Source organism: Anolis sagrei, chromosome 1 (genome assembly GCF_037176765.1).
Source record: "Anolis sagrei isolate rAnoSag1 chromosome 1, rAnoSag1.mat, whole genome shotgun sequence".
Classification (NCBI taxonomy): Eukaryota; Metazoa; Chordata; class Lepidosauria; order Squamata; family Dactyloidae; genus Anolis; species Anolis sagrei.
In genome coordinates, this window is record NC_090021.1 from 130,139,412 (window position 1) to 130,155,533 (window position 16,122).

General features: G+C 42.3%; 1 protein-coding gene across 1 annotated transcript in view; it reads right to left on the reverse strand.

The window, feature by feature from the left end:
* The window catches only part of HPCAL1 (hippocalcin like 1), a 109,031-nt gene extending 96,576 nt beyond the window's left edge, over nt 1-12,455 (reverse strand). The window contains exon 1 of the mRNA XM_060787702.2: nt 12,106-12,455. The gene's annotated coding sequence lies outside the window, so the exon portion shown is untranslated. The remainder of the gene's footprint in view (nt 1-12,105) is intronic.
* Between the last annotated feature and the right edge of the window lie 3,667 nt (nt 12,456-16,122).

The following is a 16,122-nucleotide window of genomic DNA, read 5'->3' on the forward strand; positions in this document are numbered from 1 at the left end:
TCATCATCATCATCATCATCTGTACAGGCAGTCCCTGAGTTAAACATCCAACTTGCGTATGACTCCTAGTTACAAATAGAAGTAAGTCAACAGAGGAAATTCATCTGAACTGGGGCACCGACAGCAAAACAAAATGCTAGGGGTGTTACCTCTTCCCTATGCCATCCAAAACAAACAAGTCAAATTTTGGCTGGAGTTACACTTTAAAATATATCACTTTCAAACAAATTCAACTAAAGAACAAACCTAAAGAACCTATTTTGTCTAAAACCCTGGGGTGGCCTGTAATCCACGAATAGAGTCTACAAACTAGGCTTAGAAGGGATTCCATTTTTACCTATGTGGGAATAAGTATCACAAAGGCACCAGATCCTGTCTGTATTCGGAAGCTAAGTAGGGTCAGCCCTGGTTAGTACTTGGATGGGGGACTGTCAATGAATGTGAGGTGCAGCAGGCTATATTTCAGAGGAAAGAATTGGTAAACTCTTGAGTAATATATTCTTGCCTAAAGGGAAACTGTGAAATTCATGAAGTCTTCAAAATCAAATGTGAAAGCAACTTGAATGCACATGCACACTTAAGTGTGTAGAGCTCAATGCAGGCTTTGTCATTTAGAGACTTTGGAAAATGGAAAAATCAGGTACATCTTATTAACAAGTAGAACACTATGTAAAATCAAAGAATGATGTAATATCTTGAAGCCTCACAAATTCATTGTAGCATAAACTTTCATTGACCCAAATCCTATGAAGGCCTATTCAAAAGTAAATCCCATTGAGTTCAATAAGGTTAAAGGTAAAGGTTTCCCCTTGGATTTAATCTAGTTGAGTCCAACTCTGGGACTTCTAAGCTGAAGAGACGGCATTGTCCGTAGACGCTTCCAAGGTTATGTGGCTGGCATGTGGCTGGTTATGTGGCTGGCATGACTGCATGGAGCGCTGTTACCTTCCCACAACAGCAGTACCTATTACTCTACTCACATTTGCATGTTTTCATACAGCTAGGTTGACATAAGCTGAGGCTAGCAACAGGGGCTCACCCTGTCCTGTGGATTTGAATCGCCAACCTTCTGGTCAGCAAGTTCTGCTGCTTAGCAGTTTAACCCACCACGCCACCGCGGCCCCTCAATAAGGTTATGTAAAACTAAATAAATGTATAGATTAAAAAAGAGAAGGGGGAGGGGGAAGAAAAGAAACATAGAAGCATCCCTTAACTAGTTTGCATTTTTGATGAGCATTTGTGGATATGAACCAACTTCTTCAGATGGAGCGACATTAAAGACAAGTAAAGTTATATTATTGGTTCAACAAAGTATAATAGGATCTCAAAAATGCAAATGGCATGATTTACATGTCACTTGCATCCTTCTGAGTTTTTCTGGATTTGATTACATTCAGTCGTACCCTCATAACTATATAAATATGCTTTATAACATGAAATTTTAAGACCACTCTGAACTGATTCTAAAAAAAAAAATGGGTTCATGAAAGCTCATGCTAAAATAAACCAGCTAGTCTTAAAGATTCTGCTGCATTTCTTTCTCGCCCTCTCCGTTTCTCCTTTTAAGCTAAAAGAGGCAAACATGGCTACTTCTTTGAATATTACCTAATATAATTTGCAGTCCAAGATGTATCCTGAATTGAGTTAATATAAAATGAAATCAATAAAAAGAAGAAAAAGGCAAAGCAACCACATCCCCCTCCCAGCCGTCCTCCAAATTGTTCTTTGTTGTGTTATATCAGCAAATGTTTCCCTTGGTAAACATATAGGCAATGGCTTACTTTCTCTTTTAATGATCAAAGTCTTTGTTTTAAATTGTTCAAGCTGAAAATAATATTTCATGTCAGCAAATTACAAGTCCATGAGTAATGTGTAGGATGTTCTGTTTCATTAGGTCTCAGGGTTGTTTTTTTCACATTAAGTAAATAAAAAATATTGCAAAATGCCACATTAATTTATCACAGCTCACAAATATTCCTCCCAGCATATATCATTCAATCCTATGAAAACTAGTTTCAACTTCTTAACCCAAAATAGGCCAGCGTTCTCTTTATTTATTTTCTTGCTATTTCTTTTAAAGATTTATTCAGCACCAATCTGGGGGGACACGACTGTATTTATAGAAACTATGAGTTTTGGAACTCCTTGAACACTAAGAAAAAATATTATGTCATAAGCTTTTATGATGCATAATCACAATCTTAACTGTGGCAATTAACAAAAAAAATGCCAAGTGGTAACACATCCTTCCAGCTTCCACACAGAAAATACCCAGAAAAATCTATTATCTACTGCCACATTCTACAATATACTGCATCTGTTCAGACTTCTAAGATATTTAAACCAATGTTTCCTCTTGCAATAATGCCCAAGGAAGAAAAAGTAGACCAATGTGACTAGACCAGTGAACTTTATTTTTGACCAGGGACCAGTCTCCAACATTAATACCAAAAGGGTTGTGAAACAGTTTTTGGTCAACTTTAGATTTGGTTTGGTTATTTGGGGGTGATGATTCATAAAATTGTATTGGATAGACCACATCAGCTCTAGTTTCTGATACAGAACATATGCCTTCCAGTAGTTGGTGTCTGCTTGTCCACAGAAAACCATATTTAATAATCTAGAGCTGATGTGGTAGTAGCAATCTTTCGTAGGTAGTCAGCCTCTCCCCTCCCAACGTCCCCATTGCCTCGGCATTATGAGGGTTTCACGAGATCAGTCACGTGGTTTCGAGGCAACGGTGTAGCAATGGTGAGGCCGCAGACCATATTTTCGTTCTTGCAGACCACCTGTGGTCCATGGACCACAGGTTGGGAACCACTGGACTAGATTGATACCCAGCAATAATCTACTTCAGGACAATCCCAGAAAATTAAACCATGTAAAACTCCCTGATAAGACCTCTCTGGCTTATCTCCAACCCATAGTGGATTGCCAATGTACCTTATTCTAAGACATGCCCCTTATTTAAGGTCTGGAAAGGATATCTCTAACTAGACTGTTAGTTGTCCATTATTATAGGAGGTGTGCCTTATTAAGAAGGCTGGAAATATTTTCCTTATGTGGAGACTGAAAAGACACAAAGAATTACATAATCCAGTATTTTGCAGTATTTTACGGTGTGGGTTTGTCATAAAAAGAGAAATATGTTCATCATGGAATTTGTGGGTGTTGATAATATGCTAACTTTACAGAGAAACACATGGCTAAGTGAAGAGAAATCAATGCTTTAGTTTGTTGTTTTTTTAAAAAAAAAAATTTCATTAATATAGAGAGCATCTACAGTCTAGAATGAATGCAGTTTGACCCCACCTTTTATTAATTTCATTAACACAGTGGGCATCCAGAGTCTAGATTGAATCAAGTCTGAGCCCACTTGAAGTGCCATGACTATGTGCTAAGTGCTATGGCATGCTGGGGTTTGTGGTTTGGTGATGATTCATAAAATTGTATTGGATAGACCACATCAGCTCTAGTTTCTGATACAGAACATATGCCATCCAGTAGTTGGCATCTGCTTGTCCACAGAAAACCATATTTAGTAATCTAGAGCTGATGTGTTAGTAGCAATCTGCACTCCCAGCATCCCCATTGCCTCGGCACTATAAGAGGGTTTTGCGAGATCAGTTGCATGGTTTCGAGACAACGGTATAGCAATGGTGAGGCCACAGACCATATTTTCATTCTTGCAGACCTCTTTGGAACTCTTTGGAAAAGAAGGCTATAGGTCAGAACTCCCACAATTCCATTGGTTCAAAATATGGAAGTTAAAGGAGCACCAAACTGCATTCACCCTATAGTGTAGATGCAACCTCAGTCACACAGCAATAGAGTCTACAACAGTGCTAGAGCTGAAGGAATCATAACCTGTGGCTGACCCATAAGGCAACTCCATCCCCATGTCTATTTGATGGCAATACGACATTGTCTGTACCATCAGTGGTTCATACACATCATCGTTAGCATGTGATCTATGCTAACATTTGCCAGCAATGTCTCACTGTTTTCAGAATCACAGCAAGCTCTGTATCACAAGTGAGCAAAGCACTGCTCGTGAGCCACTTGCAGCTCCAAGTTCTTTTGTGTCCCTGATCTATCAAAATTCCCCCAAATTTTTATTTTAAACAAAACAATGCAGTTGGCCAGTAAACTGTTAAATGCACTGGGGAACAGAATAAACTGTAAAATAGTCAATGAGAAAGTAAATGTGAAACTCAAAGCCAAATTATTTCCATTTGGTTCAGAACCAATTAGTCACATACTAAATGAGGTCTGTTTCAGTAACTTTAAGGTTAATGTATTTCTAAGTGCAAATTTAATAATCAATCAAAGAGACTGTTTTTTTTCATAAGACGGGATGGAATTGTAATTAAAAATACATTTCAGCTACTTTTGAATCCTTATATGTTGATATTTTTTATAATTTTTAATTTAAATTAAAACACATTCAAAAGATTAGGTCTTGAGCATGCAGTGAAACTGAAAAGTTGCTGGGCTTCACATTCCTCATCCCATTTATATACAAAAGAATAAATATTTTAAAACCTGCCAACTTAAATGGCAATTGTATGGAAACAACATCTCATTACACTCTTCCTCTGACCACAAAGTGTCCATCCTTGAACAAAACATCAGTAAAGACAAATTCAAACAGGAAAAGGCTGAAGAAGGGAGATTCCAACAGGAAATAGCTGAGGAAGAATTCACTAGGAAGCTCATCTCTATCTCTTGTAGCCATCTGGATCATATGAGTTAGTTCAGATCAACAGTGGAAGGAATAGAGACATTTAGATGGCTCCCCAAATACTGTTAAAGATAGCTGGCACTGGTTATTTTATTTCATTTTTAGGATTTCAGTTCAAACTACCAACCACACATTCCCATTCTATAGATTGTATCATCTTCCATCCAAGACAACACTTCATGCAAGTCAGCTGTAGCCCATGGAAATGTATACACTAATGCAAATATTTTAGTTTAAGGTGCCATAAAACCCATTGATGTTAAAGCAGCAATGATACCATACAGAAGTTATATGCCCTCGCATCACACTAGAGGAAAAAATCCACTTAAATCCAGTTTCTGCCTCCTGCAGGATTCTGGGGTTTGTAGTTTACTGAGGCTGTTAAAAGCTCCTCCCTAAACTACAAACCCCAGAATTCTGCAAGAGGCAGAAACCGGATTTTAAGTGGATTTTTTTCTCTAGTGTGATGAGGCTCTTAAAGGCATTACAATTTCCGCTAGTCCTTGATGATGAAACCTGACAGAGAGGTAGGGTACATTTACACTGTAGAATGAATGCTCACTGCTATGGAATCACAAAAGTTATAGTTTTATAAGCTTTTTAGCCTTCTTTGCCAAAGAGTGCTGGTGCCTCACCAAACTACAAATCCCAGATTCCATAGCACTGAGCCATGGCAGTTAATGTGGTGTCAAAATTGCATTAATTTTCTACGATGTAAGTGCATTCTGAGTCAGAAGAGGGACAAGGGAAGCATCGTGACAAGTGAACAGCAGACAGGCTTAGCCTTATAGGCTGAAGGTGGAGTTTCTTAAGCAAGAAGGAAGTTTGCTACTTTTTGCCAATTGACATTTACTTAGTCAGTTTGTAAAAGCACAAAAAAGCACAGGCCAGTCATCATGTAAGACAGCATCTACTGGGGGGAGCAATTCTCAGAGACCACTGAGCAAGCCACTTCAAAGTCAGAGCAGATTATCAGTTGTCACAGCTTGTCTTTTCAGCAACAGCAGGAAGCAACGAAGAGAGACATTGGCAGGAATCCACACAAGGCAAGTTTCCTTGCAATTATAGTTTGCAGATAATCCTCTGTACTTTCACTATAGTTTGATATACTATATATGGGGTTTCCATTCACTTAAACCTAAATAATGTGTTAGCCGTGAAGGAAGAGCAATATATCTTTCCCCTGTCCTCTTTATTTCAAGAAACAATTATCATGCCTGACATAAACATTGTTATTCCATTTCGTTAAGTCATTTCTGACTGATGGAGACCCTTAGGAAAACTTCTCATGGAGTTTTCTTAATATGATTTGTTCAAAGAGGGAATGGCATTTACATTCCTCTGAGTGTACGCTTTCTATTATTTTCTTTGGCTAAGAAATCTCGATTTAATCATACAGTAGTTCTACTGTCCTGTCCATCCTTATTTGGGAGCAACCCTTGTTTAGCCAAAGCACATACATGTTCCAGGACTGAGATCCTAAATGCAATTATTCAAATGCAAATTCTGTGGGAGTCAATATAGCATAATGTTATCACCCTGGAGACCCGGATTCAAATCCCTCTTCTGGTATGGAAACCGTTGGGCAAGTTTCACTCCCTCGGCCTCAGAGGAAGGAAAGGGTAAACCCACTCTGAAAAAATCTTGCCAAGAAAACCCTGTGATAGGGTTGTCTTAGGTCAGTGTTTCTCAACCTTCTTAATGCCACAACCCCTTAATACAGTTCCTCAGGTTGTGGTGACCCCTAACCATAGAAAAATTTTCGTTCCTACTTCATAACTGTAATTCTGCTACTGTTATGAATCATAATGTAAGTATCTGATATGCAGGATGTATTTTCATTCACTGCACCAAATTTGGCACAAATGCCCGAAACGCCCAAATTTGAATACTGGTGGGGTTGGGAGGGGGTATTGATTTTGTCATTTGAGAGTTGTAGTTGCTGGGATTTATAGTTCACTAACAATCAAATAACATTCTGAGCTACACTGATGGAATTGAACCAAACTTGGCACACAGAACCCCCATGACCAATAGAAAATACTGGAAGGTTTTGGTGGGCATTGACCTTGAGTTTTGGAATTGTAGTTCACTTACATCCAGAGAGCACTGTGGACTCAAACAATGATGGGTGTGGACCAAACTTAGCAAGAATACTCAATATGCCCAAACGTGTACACAGGTAAAGTTTGGGGAAAATAGACCCTGGCATTTGGGAGTTATAGTTGCTGAGATTTATAGTTCACCTACAATCAAAGAGCATTCTGAACACCACCAAAGATGGAATTGGGCCAAACTTCCCGCACAGAACTTCCATGACCAACAGAAAATACTGTGTTTTCTCATGGTCTTTGGCAACCCTCTGACACCCTCCTCACAACCTCCTCCCAGGGGGTCCCGACCCCCAGGTTGAGAAATGCTGCCTTAGAGTCATCATAAGTCAGAAATGGATTGAAAGCAAACAACAACCATAAAAACAACACTCTGTTTGCATTTAAAAAATGTTACCAAGGTAGAGGTGTAAGCTGTCTAAATCAGTCTCAAAAAACAGATATGAAAATATCTAGCTGTAATACAATCAGGACAGGATAGCTCCTAGCATAACTACAGAAAATCCACTAATCGTTGTTCTGTTTTTCTTCCTTAACAGGTTTTCTGTGATTTTAAAAAGAAAATCAAAAATGGCAGTGGGAAACCACTAGGGAGTTACAAATGTGCTGGTTGCACACAACATCTGGAGCCCCTTTAAAACTGTGTGAAGGAAGCCAAGTGTTTGCACAACAAACACTCTGTCTGGAAGGACCTATTTGTGTTATATCAAATGCTGACAGGTTCGTTTTGTTGCTTATTCTGTAGTTAATTCTGTTTGTATAGCAAGGCATTTGAAAAGGACAAGTGGATTATCTTACATGTCATTGTCCAAAAAACTCCTAATGTCAGAGATCCTTGAAGAAACTTGAGCACAGGATGAAGAAGCTATCTAGCAAAATTCTCCAACCATGTGTATACGAGTTTCCCTTTTACGAGTTCTTTAATATCTAGATCAGGGTTTCTTAAACTTTTCCTACTTGTGACCCCCCTTTTGTCCAAGACGTTTTCTTTTTCTGACCCAGAGTATATAGGTACATAAAATAATTATCCAAATCAAACTTGTGATTTAATAACAAATCACCACTTGCAACTCTTGCTAAACAGGTTGATTTTCCTTTTTATGAAGTACATCTGAAGCATTTTCTGCACTGTAAACACTTACTACAAACAGAAGTGTGTAAATCCCTAAGTGGTGTTCAGAAACCTTTGACTGTTGCCAGTTTTTTGTGTGACCCCAGCATTGAGCTAAGGGAGCAGGACCTATACACAGTTTAAGAAGTAGTGATCTTTTCCCTTAAGAGTAATGCAGGAACTAGAAATAAGTTTTGACAGAGCACTTTGGCAATATGCCATTGGGTGCTTTCCTTTTCAAGATGGGAGCAGCTTAATATTTATGCAATTGTACATCTGGCATGTCAAATATTAACTACCCTTAAGAGCAGCCTTGCAGACTTTGAGGAACTTCCACATCGACAATATGCATTGCAGAGGACTGTCTCCACAAAACAGCCAATGGCCAGGTGGTTGTAACTCAAGGCAAAGAAAGATCCTTCCTTTGGGCAGGAATGGGCAAATTTGATTGGAAAAGGTATCTCGGGAAGGTATGTTTACTGCTAACTACACAAATTTCTCTAACACAGGTGTAAGCTACAGCTTGCTTGTAACAACAAGGGACAAAGCTGTATCTGAACCCAGCTTGTATCAAAAGAGCATTGCTGCAAGCTGAATGGAAAAAGTTTTCAGGCGTTCTTGTTCCTAAATAAGATGATGATGGTGGTATACCTCTCAAAGGGAGGCAGAAGCATCTCAGTCCTTCTCTATCTGAATCCGCCACATGAATATAGCAAAAGGGGCAGAAAGGTTTGCAAAACCTTTATGCACTCCGCTATGTAGTGGACAATGCCTCTCAGAACCCTGGTAGGAGCCCCCAGTGGGGCAATGGGTTAAATTCTTGTGCCAGCAGGACTGCTGACCAAAAGGTCGACAGCTCAAATCCAGGGAGCGGGTTGAGTTCCCATCTGTCAGCTCAAGCTTCCCATCTAGGAACATGAGAGAAACCTCTCACAGGATAGTACAACATTAGGGTGTTCCCTGGGCAATGTCCCTGCAGACTGCCAATTCTCTCACACCAGAAGCAACTTGCAGTTTCTCAAGTTGCTTCTGACACACACACACACACAAAACAACACTCTGGTGAAGAGTTTTTTAAAAGCAATGGAGGGGGGGGGGGGAGAGAATCTAGCCTAATACGTACACATACATACACGTATATATGCAACGCCTCTCCAAAATGTATATGCCCTTAACAACATGTGGCTTTAGATTTTTTTCCCCCCCAAAAAAACTGTACACACCCTTAGAACAAGATTAGACGTGCCAATAACAGAAAAGTGTTACAAAATCCAAGAGAAACTTCCAAGTAAGGTTATTCAACAACACAAGCAGTGCACTGGTGCACAGAGACTCCTAACTCGAACACTATACATACAATTATAATTTAAGTTGGAATAAGTAATTCTGATTACTATAACATTCATTCTTCAATATAAATGCATTTACCTTGAATTCTCACATGGGTAATATTAACTGTTAAAGGGTGTATACGTTTCGAGCATCCTGTGTATGTATGTATATGTGTGAGTGTGTATGTATATACACACACTTGTTTTAGTGCTTCAGCCCCCTTGACAGTCTGGCAAAAACCTGACTTTGTTGTTCTGTACCTTTAGGTCATTTCCAATCTAAGGCAATGTTATCACAGGGTTTCCTAACATGAAATAATTACCATAGATTAAACCTTTGTGCCGGTAGACAGAAAAGTTGGTGGTTTGAATCCTGGGAGCAGGGTGAGCTCCCATCTGTTAGCTCCAGCTTTCCATGTGGGGACATGAGAGAAGCCTCTCACAGGATGGTAAAACATCCAGGCGTACCCTGGGCAACGTCCTTGCAGACGGCCAATTCTCTCACACCAGAAGCAACTTGTAGTTTCTCCTGACATAAAAAACACCATAGGTAATATTAGCTGTTACGGGGTATTTACAGTTTTGGAACACCCTGTGTAAGTGTGTGTGTTTGTGTGTGCATGCAGGTGGATGTAGACAGAAAGATAGATATATTTTCCAGTGCATCAGGCTCATTAGATATTTTGCAAAAAATGACTTTGTCGTTGTGTGCCTGTCTGTCATAAGGCGAACCTATCACACGGTTTTCTTTATCTTAAGACTTCTAATAATCACCATAGGTAAAATTAGCTGTTAAGAAGTGGATACACTTTTCAGACACCCTGAGTGAGAACGTGTGTGTGTATTTCAACTCCAGCCAAAACAAGAAACCAAACAAACCTTACCTTGTGTTTTCCAGGCTGTATGACCATGTTCCAGAAGCATTCTCTCCTGACGTTTCGCCTGCACCTATGGCAGGCATCCTCAGAGGTTGTTCAGGCAAAACGTCAGGAGAGAATGCTTCTAGAGCATGGTCATACAGCCCAGAAAACTCACAGCAATTCGGTTATTCCAGCCATGAAAGCCTTTGAAAAACCTGACTTTGTTGTTGTTCTGTGCCCTCATGTCCTTTCCACCCTAAGGCAGAGCCATCATTTGCTTTTCTTGGGTGGATTTGGTCAGAAGCTGGTTGCCACTGCCTCCATATGAGGGCCCTTCCACACAGCCATATAAACCAGAATGATCAACGCTGAAAATCCCGCAATATCTGCTTTGAACTGGGTTATCGGAGTTCACACTGCCCTATCACTCAGTTCAATGCAGATAATGTGGGATTTTATCCAGCTGTGTGAAAGGGGGCCTTACATTGCCATATAAAATCCAAATTATTTACTTTGAACTGGAATATTTATTTATTTATTTATTTATTTATTTCCAGTATTTCTATCCCGTTCCTTCTCAACCCCTGAAAGGGGACTCAGGATGGCTTACATTTGGCAGCAATTTGATGCCATTATATATAACACAGAAATATAATAACATTTAAAACAATAAATAAAACATTCATTAAAACAGTATTAATAGCCGTAGCATCATTCCAGTCAATATACTAGACTGGAGAGAGAAGGAAGGAATATTTGGCAGTGTAGACCCATATAATCCAGTGCAAAGCAGATAATGTGGGATTTTATTCAGCTGTGTGGATGGGGGCCTTATACTGCTATATAAAATCCAAATTATCTACTTTCAATTGGAATATTTGGCAGTGTGGACCCATATAATCCTGTTCAAAGCAGATAATGTGGGATTTTATACAGTTGTGTGGAACGGTGCCCGAGGCTGAGAGAGTGTGGCTCGCCCCAGACCAGCTTTCCCTGTCCAAAGGGGGATTTGAATGGTCACAACCCAACAATGAAACCAATCCATACACCAAGCCCCCGATGGCGCAGTGGGTTAAACCCTTGTGCCGGCAGGACTGAAGACTGACAAATCGCAGGCTCAAATCCAGGGAGAGCGCGGATGAGCTCCCTCTATCAGCTCCAGCTCCTCATGCGGGAACATGAGAGAAGCCTCCCACAAGGATGGTAAAACATCAAAACATCCGGGCGCCCCCTGGGCAATGTCCTTGCAGACGGCCAATTCTCTCACACCAGAAGCGACTTGCAGTTTCTCAAGCTGTTCCTAACACGACCAAAAAAAAAAACCCAAACCGACTGAGAGCCCTTGCCAAGTTGCAGAGCGTTTACAGCCAGGCAGGATCTATCTAAAACAACTTGTTGTAGGTTTCTTCGGGCTGTATGGCTATGTTCTAGAAGCATTCTCTCCTGACGTTTCGCCTGCATCTATGGCAGGCATCCTCAGAGATTGCGAGGACTGACAACCTCTAAGGATGCCTGCCATAGATGCAGGCAAAACGTCAGGAGAGAATGCTTCTAGAACATGGCCATATAGCCCCAAAAACCTACAACCCTGTGATTCCAATCATGAAAGCCTTCGACAACACATTTCACAACTCCCTCATCAAAAGTAAGCACCAAACCCAACCAAGGAGAGGAAAAAACATATATCCAGATTGCCTGCATCCACAGGCAGTTGAAGAGCCAGGACTCAGTGCTATGGGATCCTAGGGTGGGTGACTTGGTGAGGCACCGGCACTCCTTGCCAGAGAAGGCGAAAGACCATGCCCAGGGACAAAAGTCTGTCCAAGAAGGCGGGCGACCCACCAAAATAAGGTATTCTATTTCCTGAGGGATCCTATATCCTCTGGAAAGCGTAGAGGCGCAAATGAGAGGGAGAGAGAGAAAGAGAGGGGGCTGCCCTTCTTCTTACCCGACTTTCCTCCTTCCTGACGGGACTCAAAGGCTTGGGAGCCGCTCGCTGTCCAGGCAAGCCCCGACTCCAAAGGGCTTCCAAGGCTGGAGAGAGAAGGAAGGAAGGAAGGGAGAGGAGGAAGACTTGAGGCAGGCAAGCAGAGAGAGAGAGAGCGAGCGAGAGAAGTTCCCATCCGTCCGCGGCGGAGGCGGCTCCCTTCAGTGTCCCATCGCGCCTCCAGGAAGCGGCGCGCGCAACGCCACGGAGCCGGCAGCCGCGCAAAAAGGGGGATTGTGCGAGGGGGCGGGGCCAGCACGCCAAGTTGGGGCGGCTTCCCTGGTGGCTCTTTGGAAAGGGAGGGGTTCGCCCCCCCCCCCCTCCTCCAGCCTCCCCGCCGCTCCTTCCTTTTGCCCAGCCAGCCTGGGCTCTTCTGCGAGGCTTGCTTTGGGGGCCGAAAAGGAAGGGAAAGTGCCTCCCGCGTGCGCCCTCGGGCGGGGAAGGACTCGACGCCCCCCCCCCCCTGCAGACAGCCCGCTCTTGGTATCGCCCTCCCCTCGCAGAGAGTGTGTGTGGGAAAGAGAGAGAGAGAGAGGCTCAGGCACAACACTCCCTCTCGCGCCAGGCAGGAAGTTGCGAGGAAGTCCTGAGAGAAGGCAAGGCACCCGCTTTGGCAGCAGGAGGAAGCAGCGAGGGAGATGGGGAGGGAAGGGAGCCTTTCAGTCCCAGCAACTGCAACTCCTAAATGTCAAGATCCATTTCCCCCAAACTCCACATTGAGTATGAGTATGGGCATATTGTGTACTCTCACCCAACCTATTCAACTTGTATGCAGAACACATCATGCCATGTGTTCACGAATGCAAGGCTGGGGTTAAAATTACTGGAAGAAACATTAACAACCTTAGATATGCAGATCAGGCCTATAGCGGGGTGGGGGGGTGGGGTTAGGGGTTCAACCCCCCCCCGAAATGTTTCAGATTTTTTTTAAAAAAAACCTGGTTTACTCATGAATTTTAACTGGTTAACCAAATCCCCATGCTAAGTCTATGAGATGCAAAAAATTAGTCCCTCCAGAACTTAACGCACTATCTCAAGCAAATATTGACAATTTATTCACACTGTCATTACTTGCAGCAATAGCCAATGTAGCAAAGCAACCAAGTTGGGGGGGGGTGTTGAATGCTCTCATTAAGGAGGCCAGACTTGGTGGAGGTGGTTGAGAGGGGCAGAGCTGCAGCTATTGAAGGCTGATCTGCCCCCTGCTGTGCTCTTTGCTTCAGCGTGATCTAGGAATCAGGTTTCACCCCACCCCGTGAAATTTTCAACCCCCCCCCCCCAAATTTCAACCCCTCCTGAAATTGTATTGTCAAAGGCTTTCATGGCTGGAATCATTAGGTTCATGTGGGTTTTTTCGGGCTATAGAGCCATGTTCTAGAGGCATTTCTCCTGACGTTTCGCCTGCATCTATGGCAAGCATCCTCAGAGGTAGTGAGGTGGGGATGGTGAGGTGACCTCCGAGGATGCTTGCCATAGATGCAGGTGAAACGTCAGGAGAAATGCCTCTATAACATGGCTCTATAGCCCAAAAAAACCCAATAAATCAATAAAATGTAAGACATCATAAAAAACCAAACAGCTGAGAATGAGTTATCTAAGTATTTAATGGCATTCAGCATTGTTACTTTTATCAAGTAATCCTTTATATAGCTGCTCAGAACAGAATCCAATTTATTACACTGGCAACAAAGATCCGCCTAGTCAAAGCCATGGTATTCCTCGTAGTCACCTACGGATGTGAAGGCTGGACCATAGGGAAGGCTTAGTGAAGGAAGATTGAGCCCCCGGGTGGCGCAGTGGGTTAAACCCCTGTGCTGGCAGGACTGAAGACCAACAGGTCGCAGGTTCAAATCCAGGAAGAGGCGGATGAGCTCTCTCTACCAGCTCCACTTCTCATGCGGGGACATGAGAGAAGCCTCCCACAAGGATGATAAAACATCAAATCACCCGGACATCCCCTGGGCAATGTCCTTGCAGACAGCCAGTTCTCTCACACCAGAAGTGGCTTGCAGATTCTCAAGTCGCTCCTGACACAACAAAAAAAAAGTGAAGATAGATGCTTTTGAACTGTGGTGCTGGAGGAAAGTTCTGAGAGTGCCTTGGACTGCGAGAAGATCCAACCAGTCCATCCTCCAGGAGATAAAGCCTGAGGTGCAAAGGAGGGAAGGATAGTAGAGGCCAAGATAAAGTACTTTGGCCACATCATGAGAAGACAGGAGAGCTTAGAGAAGACAATAAGGCTGGGGAAAATAGAAGGAAAAAAGAAGAGGGGCTGACCAAGGGCAAGATGGATGGATGGTATCCTTGAAGTGACTGGCTTGACTCAGAAGGAGCAGGGGGTAGTTACAGCCGACAGGGAGTTCTGGCGTGGGCTGGTCCATGAGGTCACAAAGAGTCGGAAGCAACTGAACGAATAAACAACAAATGGGCATATTGAGTATTCATGCCAAGTTTGGTCCAGATCTATAGTTGTTTGGGTTCACAGTGCTTTCCGGATGTAGTTGAACTACATCTCCCATAAATCACTGTCAATTCCTCCCAACCTCCTCCAGAATTTTCTGTTGGTCATTGGAGTTCTGTGTGCCAAGTTTGGTCCACGTCTGTAATTCATGGAGGATCTCAGTGGTCTGTGGAAGTTAGAGCTGAATTGGTTGAAGATAATGCAAATCACATCCGTTGTCCACGCCCCCCCCAAACATATTATTTTTGTGATTAATCACTATGATTTAATTATCTTCAATTTGTAACAATGAAAATACATCCTGCATATTAGATATTTACATTAGAATTCATAAGAGTAGCAAAAATATTTATGAAGTAGCAACCCAATTGTGTTTTGGATAACACTGCAATAGCCTTTGTGTGGCTGGGAGAGAGAGAGAATGGCAACCCAGAATGTTTCTGGTGCTAGTGAAGTTCTTCAGCTTAGTTCTATCTGCCTATATTGACTCCATGCAAGCTGAAGAACTTCACTAGCACTAGCACCAGAAACATTCTGGGTTGCCTTTCTCTCTCTCTCTCCCAGCCACACAAAGGCTATTGCAGTGCTATCCAAAACACAATTGGGTTGCTATGAGTTTTCTGGGCTGTATGGCCATGTTCCAGAAGTATTCTCAACTGACGTTTCACCCACACCTATGGCAGGCATCCTCAGAGGTTGGGAGGTCTGTGGAAACTAGGCAAGTGGGGTTTATATCCATGGAATTTTGTCAAGGCTAGGAGAAAGAAATCTTGTCTGCTTGAGGCAAGTGTGACTGTTGTAATTGGCCAGCTTGTTTAGCATTGAATGGCCTTGCAGCTTCAAAGTCTGGCTGGTTGCTGCCTGGGGAAATCCTTTGTTGGGAGGTGTTAGTTTACCCTGATTGCTTTTTGTCTGGAATTCCTCTGTTTTCTGAGTTTTACTCTTTATATACTGTACTGATTTTAGAGGGTTTTTTTTAGTATTGGTAAACTTTACTGGCTCACTTATATTGCAACTTTAGAGCAGCCCTTTACTGGATATGAGCATTAGAGAACATGATAATAATAATAGTAATAATAATAATAATCTATTTATATACCGCTCTATCTCCCCGAGGATGCTTGCCATAGATGCAGGTGAAACATCAGGAGAGAATGCTTCTAGAACATGGCCATATAGCTCGAAAAACCTACAACAACCTAGTGATCCCAGCCATGAAAGCCTTCGACAATACATTAAATAGTAGCTTGCTTCCAAGTGACCATGTAGAGGACCGTAGTGTTCCTGGGAAAGCTCCAGAGCAATGACTGTCTTAGTATTTTATAGTGCTTGGTCATTAATACACATTTGATTGATTCCAGAAGAGTCTCAACTGCATAGGAGCCTCAATGGTCCATATTTGCCAGAATATTTCCAAGAGAGCTGAGTCCTTCCACCTTAGTCTCCTGCTCTGGGGTATGTGAGTCTGCGGCAGGCTGTCAATGGCTTGTGTGTATATTCCTGAATGCAAGCATAGA